Below are 10163 nucleotides of genomic sequence, written 5' to 3' on the forward strand. Positions count from 1 at the left end.
TTGTTATCATATAAAAAATGTCACAGATATATAACAACATAATTGCAACTTTATTCTAGATATACAATGAGTCAAAGAAAGTATTGCCTTAACTACTACCCAATAGACTTTCACAATCCAAACCCTTTAAAAAATTGAAAGATTGCCTCTTGTAATTCTTGTCTTCTTTTTCTTCTCACTCAGTTAGTGCAGTTTCACCCTACCATGCCAACCTTGAACTTAGCACGATAATCGAGCTCATTTACACTCTTGGTGAATGATCAATGGATGATGCCTTAGCAACTTTGAGGTGTCCACTACTTATACAAGACTTGTCTCACACTTGCATCCTTCTTTGGCATATTACAAACCTCTCTATGCTTAAGTGGACTCAAGTGTCCACATCACCAACTTCTATGATCAATGATGCATTTAACCCCCTTCATTACTTGATTTCAAATTGTCCAACATCTAATGGTGTTGTGCTTAAGTCACAACACACCTAACAAGTGTGCCCAAGGCACCCAAGCACACATGGCAAGGGTGCACCCAGTAAGCATGTCTAACATATGTGTGCCTATTAGTCTCTACCCCTTCTTGTCCATCCACTATCTGACATCCAATGGTGTTGTGTAGAAGGTGCCCAAGCACAACCAACAAAGGTACACCCAACAAGTGTGTCCAGTTGATGTGTGCCTGACGAATGTGTAGCCAATGGTGCCTAAGGGTGCACCCAGTAAGCATGTCTAACATATGTGTGCCTATTAGTCTCTGCCCCTTCTTGTCCATCCACTATCTGACATCCAATGCTGCTGTGCTGAAGGTGCCCAAGCACAACCAACAAAGGTACACCCAACAAGTGTGTCCAGTTGATGTGTGCCTGACGAATGTGTGGCCAATGGTGCATTTTCCCACTTCATTCTTGTTCCATCAACTATCAAACATCTTTATCACGTTGGGCCCGAGATGCCACACACCCAACAAATGTGCCCATCACACCCAAGTGTGCTTAGCAATGGTGCACATAAGAAGTTCATCTAGTGGATGTGTGCCAAATGAATGTGAACCCAACTAGTGCATTGTACAATTGTACTCTCGAATGCTTACGCCTTAGGGCACTTCTACCCATCCATTGCAACCCTAAAATAGCAAATCCCCAACTCTTGGAATCTACATGTATCCTAGGATCACAAGTCTATAAAATCTAATCAAGTTCTTTATGCCAATCTTGTTCATCATGCGTCATACTTGCAAATCACCAAGTTCCCTTCCGAGCTTCTCTTAGTAGGCCTAACTAATGGGAGCTACACAAATTTGCAACGTGCCAAGTTTGACAAAGGGCAATAGACATGTCCATGGTGCACCTTGCCATCAACAAGGGTACCTATAAACTAACTATTTTTAGCTATCAACCTTTTGTCATGTCCATCCGTGCCAATCAATAACCACAAAGGTTATTGTCTTGTCTTAGTAGCTCAAGTGGTTGGGAGCATAGTTTGTTCTCCTATCCACCCAGGTTCAATTCCAAGGGGCATGTTTCGCCTGTTGTGATAAGGCTAGAAGGTTAGGCACCCTCACTACAAAGGACATCTCAACCCTTGCTAAGTCATAAATTATTGGTATATCCAGTTTTTGCATTGTTGGATATACCATTGGTGTTATAATGGCAGCCAGTAAGTCGAAGGTTGATATGTCATTACATTATGAAACTTTATCGTTTGGATTACAAGATAAAAGACGCTACTTATAATTAGTACATCCCACTCAAACTATATGTTATGAAATGCATGTGACGGCTCTACGCCCATCATATGCATGTGAATTCAATGAAGGTTTTGTGAGTTCTGTTTTGTTGTTTTTTTAAATGGAAATGCATTGCACAAATAGTTGTCAACAATAAACAACAACTTTGCACGATAATATAATGTGTTGGAAGCATTTAGGAAGTATGAAAGTATCCCTTTGATTAAGAAGTCAGAATTGGTACCTAGCATCATCTCCACACAAATATGTGAACATTGTTTTTACTAAAATGTAACAGGAGATTTGCATGGGACACCATTAGCAAACATAAATACAAGTACAATAGGAGATATTCTAGAAAGCTTTGCATGGGACACCATTAGCAAACATAAATACAAGTACAATAGGAGTTATTCTAGAAAGCTACGGTATGTATACCACTGTAAATTAAACAATGAAAACGGCACAACCAGAGTTAGTCTAGATATACACTATTATAAATTAAATAATGCAAATGTTATGTGGAGAGGGTTTTTTGTCTCACAAACAAGTGGGTCTCATACATCATTTTAGTGTCTAGCTAGGCCATGAGCTTGAAATAAATTATAAATATACAACTATCTAACTTTACAGCCAAAGGATGCCTCTTGTGGAAAGATTTCGAAAACCGTGTCCTTGGAAACCCTTCAAATATCAAATCTGGAATTCTCTCCATTTAGAAGATGGTCTAAAGTTAACAATCCTTCATTTTTGGCACATATATCCTCCTAGGCTGATTCACATTCTTCCCCTTTAAACGAAGTGGATCTATCCCATTTCCCTTCTTAATACTCTGAACACCCTTTGGACCTTTCTGACCCAAGTCCTGGATGGGAAAGCTCCAATAAGAAAGGAATAAGTAAAACAGGGCACCCAATCAAGAAAATAGATTGTTAAAGAAGGATACCTCAAACTTCGACCCAAGTCCCGGATGGGAAAGCTCCAATAAGAAAGGAATAAGTAAAACAGGGCACCTAATCAAGAAAATAGATTATTAAAGAAGGATACCTCAAACTTCTTGGAAGGAGCGGATCCTTCCTCTCTCTAGAAATCAAATGAAACAAGATCGAATTGAGCTATTCCATCTCCAAACTTGACTTTTAATGTCTGGCCAAATGAGACACTTTTAACAGAGGAGAACCTGGTGAAACAAGGAATCAATGATCCTTCAAGATGTGACTATTGTTTTGTAAACAACGAAACCCCCTTTCCTACGTTCTTCTGTTATAGAAATGAGTCTCCCCTCCTCTATTACAGCATCTTCTAAAGAAGAACTGTTCAGTAACTGGTTTCTTTTATTGCTTGAAGGATTCAAAAACAAGCCAATTATAAAGGTAATTTGGAATATTATTCTCTTTCGAAGATACAGCTGATCAAAATGACAAGATATTCAATGAAAATAGGTATATTCCCAATACGTCTAAAGAATCAATGCCAACTTGATTAGAAAAATTCAAAAATTAGGCAGAGTGAATTAAGCCAACAAGAAAAAGGTTGGAAGAATAGTTATGATTTGGCAAATTGGGAAGAGAAAGGGAGGGAAACCAGCACCGAAAAAAGTACATGAATGTAATCCCATTTAAGTAATCTCCTGCAAATTTGATTATATTAATGATTGGATGCGAAGATTTTAACAATGCTCTTTGATGAACATCAAAAGGAGATCCAAGCCATTCGTTCATGGCATGGATAATCTTAACAACAAAAGGAAGATTATTTGAAAATTTAACTTGGGACATTGGAGTAGCAACCAACAACTATGTAGAATCCTTGGCATCACTCAAAAGGAATACTTATATTAAAACTTACAAAAGAACACCTCAGAAGATCTAACAGTACTTAGAGACTGACAAGTAGTAGTAGCTTCATAAATGGGAATTTCAAGTTCTTTGAATGTCGAGATAGAAAGAAACATAAACAGATTTAGAGAGACTCTAAGGAAATTCCACGTTTGGGAGGGAAAGCACCTTGTATTGGAAAAAAATATAAACATGTCCGAATTTTCCATGAAAATGAAACACAAAAAACAAGGAGCTGGAAGAGGTGTGGTGTCCTTGCTTCAACATATGACATTATGACTCAGCTAGCAGGCTATATTGGGAACGCTTTCCTTCTCTCCGTGCTTCCTCTGTTCTCAACTCTCTGTGAAGGATTGGCTTCCAGCATTAATTCCTTGCAAGTGAGACCAACAACTATTGAAGTTCTCACTCCCTACAAAGCAACTTCACAAGACCAAATCCCAGATTCAAAAGGCTCTCAACTTCAAGAGACCAAATCCTAGCTTCAAAAGGCTCTCAACTTCAAGAGACGAAATCCCAGCTTCAAGAGGCCTCTGTACAGAGATTATGCAACAGAAAAGTTCCATCGAATAACTCTGTTTTCTTATCCCAATATGCTAGAATCTATGGTCAGCTTTCAAGGAAGTACCTCCCATCATAGTGGAGCGAAGGCTTTGATTCAAGCACTTCTTACTCTACTCCAAATGACACTCCTCTGGAGGATACCCTGTTGGGGGTTCCTGTAAGGCAGACAAAGATATACTTCGACATATTAACAAGTGGTGAATAGTTTTGTCAATCACGGCAAAGCAGTATTGAGAAATTACAAACTATAAGGATGACTGTCTCAGGAAGTCGGTTTCAATGCAGCTGTTTATGTAGCTAAGTGTCACTCTAAGTATGTTTTGCCTCTAAACAAGACTTCACAGTATGTAAACTATCTTTCGTAATATAAACATAAATTGTTCTTGTTTAAAAAATAAAAGAATGAATTCGTGTTCGCTTTTATATCCCAGAACACTATAGATGTTGGACCTAGATTTGCTAGCATAATTTTGGCTATACCTTTCATACTTTTTTCCAAATTCGAATCAGTCAACCTATGGTGTTGTTCAAGATCAACATAAAAACAATATCAAATTCCATTAAATATAGCATCGAGATGGGGAGAAAGGGAATACTGTGATTGTAAGTAGTAAATAATGAGAACGACCAAATTTTGTTTTATGCATAAGTCATTCCTCATGGAAGTAAAATTCCCAAATTTTGCTTTCCATTCTCTTGTTGTAGTCCTATTCACCAGTCATTCTTGATGGTATTAAGCCTTAGCAATAATAATCAGCACAATTTTGATAAATAAAGATGTTTTCTTCCTTTGTTCTTTATTCTAGTTCCGTTTCTGAATGAAACGAATTCCTATGCATTTCCTATGTTTGTGTGTAAGTGAGTGAAGCTTAGATGCAATAAAGCTGTTGAACTTGAGCAACAATGGAATGAAGGAAATTATATTCCAAAGCTTGAAACACAGGACTGAAGCATGGACAAGTGAAAAATACCAAAAAAATCCACCAACAAAGTGATCACTGGAAAGGAAAATATAATTATAGTATCTTTGGAGCCAATCAACCATCCACTGTCAACCTAATCTTCTATATGTTGTATTTGGATTTTCATTACTAATCTCTATGAATAAACTTGGCATAGCATGCTCACTACATCTTTTATCCATAACAAAAAAGAAAACTGAGAACTGAGAAATAATGCATAACTTCATATTCAGGGAATAGCTACTTCCTAAAAGAGATTCTGGAAATACAAACAACCTCATTAAACAAAGTGAAGGAAGCATCAGCTGATCCTGAACTCAATTATATGTCTCTATAAAATAGCATTAAGGAAACTGTTTCTATAAAGCATTATGTGCAACTCAGCATGGACAAAGAATCAAGGTTTGACTTAAAATCAGGCAAGACTTAAGACTTAATTCAGGAAAGTTGGGCAAAAGAAAATAACTTGGACAAAACTTTTATTTTCTAGTTGTCAAGTTTTACCTGATTCTTGCCAAGCCCAAGTCAGATCCTAAGATAACTCTCAAGTTTTGTTTGAGTCTGAGTTAGACCCTGAGTTCTGACCAAGTTAAGCTTCAACTCCGTCTGATCTGCTCATATTTAGATCCCAGCAGAGTCAGACTAGCCAAGTTAACTCAGCTGAGTCTGGTAACTATGGATACAATTATCTTTACCAGCTAACGTAGCAATGGCCCAAACGTGATATGAAAAATAAATACAATGTGATAGAGTCATCACATTGTATGTTGGTTAAAAACACAGTAATAGTGAATTCCATGCATGCAGCCATTAGCCGTAAGAGAGAATATGGATGGCTAATTTATTCTCAATTGCTAGCGGGCAAAGACCAATGGAGGGAACAAAGATTGATAGTAAACAAACTTAATTCAAATAATGAGGATTAAGTCAAAGATTATAAAACAAATTGAATGGAAACACTAAAACCCTGTTGAACCCTGTTTTTTAAATTTTATTTGCTGATGATCAAAAATGCCGAAGCTTTTTTACTGAAAGACCAAACTTGACAGCTGAATACTGGAAGACAAAGTTTATGGAAATTTTTTATATTTTAAGCTAGTAGGACAATGTTCTCTGCTAAGGACAATACCCCAAGGGCCTAACCAATATTCTCTCGCCAGGCCATAAGACTGGTTTAGGGCGATGTACCTTGCAGATGATGCATCGCCTCTTATGAATCCTAAGTTGTACGAATGGTTGATGAACAGATAAATGCAAATTGGGAGACTGGGGGTTATCCATATAGACATTCTTAGTCTCTATTCTCAATTATCTTTGTGATATCCATATCCACAATCACTGCAATTCTTATTGCTACAGTGGCATGTCCCATTAATAGCCCTCTTACTCTTAACACAAGCTTTTAGGAGTAGAAAAATGAATTACTTCCACTAAATTTGTAACTTCAAATTTATTAGGCATTTACATTACTAATATGAGAAAGCAACTCTGATTACTATTACGAAAAAGCAACTCCTATCACTAATTTACAAAAGAGGGAAGAAAACCTGAACACCTAAACAATGGCAACCAAAATAACACTGACAAAAAAGCCATGTAGAACGTAAAAAGTTGTCCTCCAGTTGTAGAACAGGCAATGGTAACCAAAATAACACAGATACAAAAGCCATGTAAAACATGAAATGTTGTTCTCCAGATGTAGAACATAAAATGCAACCAGTAAGGTAGTGAGTGCAACTAGTAGGTTTATCAGCGCAGCCAACAAGTTTATGAGTGCAACAGCAGTTGATGGTTACTTTCCAATGATTTCCAGCATTGAAATGGTTACATCTTCATCTCAAAGTGCTAGCCAAGTCATTAAATCCCCATTGTTCAAAGTAATTATCCTCTTTTGTCACCATACCACCAAATTGACTCTCAGGCCAAGGGAAGAACACACGAATTTAATTGTCACAAAGTGATAAGTTTTGCCAAGAGTCTTGCACTCCCATAAGGGCCCACTTTTTGCATGAGTGGTCATGGAGTCTAGCTCCACCCTAATACACTCAACATGCTGAACAGGATGCCTTATATAAGAAACACAAGCCAAGCCGAAATTGCAGACAAAGCAACTCAAGGAGAATGCATCCCCTAGAAGGAGGACCCACCATTCAACAAGTACCTCTGATTGTCTAAGTAGCAAGGTAGGAACAGTAGTCAGATGGCAGAAAGGATGCCATGTGGTACAGTGAAGGAAAAGAAGTTGATAGGAAGATCACAAGGTGCACTTTTGCATGTTGGAACATCTATGTGTAGAGCCAAAGACACATCTATATATATACAGAGGATAGTGAGACACATATGTGCAGTGAAGCCTACTATGTCGCAAAGGAACAATGTCTCTATGTCAATGTGACCATTGATGAATGGATGAACAGTGTACAATGTAGTATACAAGAGATGGGAGACTGTAACTGAGAGCAATAACAAGGTCCCTTAAGAACAATAAAGATTTAGAGCGAGAGACTTCCTGTGGCGAGAGTCATGTAAAAAAACCTACAAACTTTGTAACCAGTCATTACATCAGAGGGAACAACACATCAATACTATCATTACTGAGACAATCCATCTTTTATCTGGAACAAAATCATACATATCTTGATGAGAGAACACATTCTTGCAGTCTACAAAATCGATTGAAATGTCTGCTTCTGTTTCAAGAATAGAATCAGTTATACCTGAACAAGGGAACATATCCCACTGCCTCCCTGACCCGTGCACTTTCCTTCTCTCCTGCCACCAATAGCTTCAATAACTTCAATCTAACGATGATCTGGTATTGCTGGCCCTTTTTCGTTCCCATCGCGTCCTTTTCTGTTTTTGGTAATCCTCCCAAGTCCCCTCCTTCCACCTTTTTTCCTATTCCAAATCAGGGTTTTCCCAGAGCGAATGTTCTATGGTCAGCATATTGAAGATGGAGGAGATCCATAGGTTCCAGTGCTGGCCCTTTTTCGTTCCCACCGCGTTTTTTCTGGTTATCCTCCCAATTCCCCTCCTTCCGCCTTTTTTCCTGTTCGAAATCGAGGTTTTCTGGAGCGAATCGGAGTTTCCTGCCGCGAATGATCTACGAAGTTTTCTGGAGCGAATCGGGGTTTTCGTGTGCGAATGATCTATGATCAGCACATCAAACATGGGAGTGAGATCCATAGGTTCCAGCACTGGCTTTTTTTTCATTCCCGCCGCCTCTTTTTCGGGTTATCCTCCCAATTCCCCTCCTTCCGCTTTCTATCCTATTCGAAATCGGGGTTTCCTGGAGCGGATCGGGGTTTTCTAGAGTGAACGGTCTGGTCAGCCCATTGAACAAGGAAATGAGGGGCGGATCGGGGTTTTCTGGAGTGAACGCTCTGGTCAGGCCATTGAACATGGAAATGAGGGGCGGATCGGGGTTTTCTGGAGCACGATTACCAGCTAATGAAGAAGCAGTTGAGGCCAGTGAAACTACACCATCCAACCCCTATCCTGTTGCAGTTGAGTAACCAAATGATCCGCCCACTAATTAAGAAGCGGGAGATTTCACACACGCATAAAGATATGGTATCGATGCACTACTACCGGCATCCGAGCATCCAGGTAAGAGTGGTTAACTCTCTCACGCATCCAAGCCTCCTGCTATAGCCGCCTCAGAAAGAACTCTTTCTAAAGTTCATTTGTTAATAATACGTATAAACAATATATATATATATATATATATATATATATATATATATATATATTGTTTTTGTCTATTCTTTTCTTTCTTATTTCATCCTCCCAATTCCGATTCAGTTGTTAATACGTATATAAGACATCCTATTCTGTCTATTCTTTTTGGCTCTATTGGCAAGGTTCAATGCCTTCAATAGAGAAACCCACAACCCCCGGTAACCAGTACTTTGATCTGGGAAGCCTATATCTTAGGAGAACAGAAGATTTACTAGCACTAGTTGAACTTGAGATTTCTCAAAAACTAAAAGGAACAAATAAGGGTTGCTTTGCCAATCCACTCATAACCTAATCCACTTTGGTGATGAAGGGAAACCAACTATAAGATATCAAACACCTTCCCTCATGCACAGTGCATAGAGGCTCTACCCCTGTAAAGGTTTGAACATGTGTTGTTTACATTGTAGTGCCCATAGTTGTACCATTTATACTTTACTCCTGTCTCTTTGGGAGGAATAGATCACTTAGGCATCATTTTAGGATTTATTTATTTATGCAATAATTCTTTTAGTCATTATTGACTTAGGTTGGAAATGCCATAGTGTTTTTTTTCCAATAAGAAAAAAATATTATTTGTGTATTAATATTAATGCAAAGGTGTAATTTAGATCATCTAACATATATTAAATATGCTTCACATGTATGACATGGTAGTATAATATGTTCAACATCTAATGTTCGCTAAATATTGAAATCTCCATAGGATTCAAACAACGCTATGTTCCTAATGTACATTCAAACTAGATAGGCAACTTGATATCCATGTTAAAAACTAGTATATATCCAAAATTCAATAGATATGACCCTAATAATCAGAAGTGTAGATCTGCATGAAAAGTTAAGACTTCAACTCGGGTTCAATCATTATCATAAGAGTGTCACAACAATGGTGGAGAATTTCATAATTGAAAATGCAAATAGCTAACATGAAAAATAGAATGGTTGAAACAATGGAATAAGAAATAAGACTATAACAATTCCATAGATGACTTTAATAAAAATTGTTATCATTGTTGTGTATTGCAGGTGCTAGGAGAGGCCATGGAAACAAATGAATTTATTTCCAATGAAGACACACAACATGATTTAGGGCATCAGGTACTTGAATATTACATTAATTTATGAAATATAATAAAATGAAATTTAGTTCCTGATCCTTGTTTTCCTAAACCTAGTAATTTATATAGTTTATTATTCAAACTTGAAAAAAAATAATGCATGTCGTTGATTCTTTTAGGTGGAAAATGTGTTTTCAACAAATACAAAGTTGAACCCTTTTACTGTAAAACAACCAAAATATGTACACAAGGGTGGACACCATACTGTTAAAGCACAT

This window comes from Pinus tabuliformis, chromosome 4_2, assembly GCF_031772625.1.
Source record: "Pinus tabuliformis cultivar Carrire ecotype Pingquan chromosome 4_2, CPIR1, whole genome shotgun sequence".
In the NCBI taxonomy this organism is placed as follows: Eukaryota; Viridiplantae; Streptophyta; class Pinopsida; order Pinales; family Pinaceae; genus Pinus; species Pinus tabuliformis.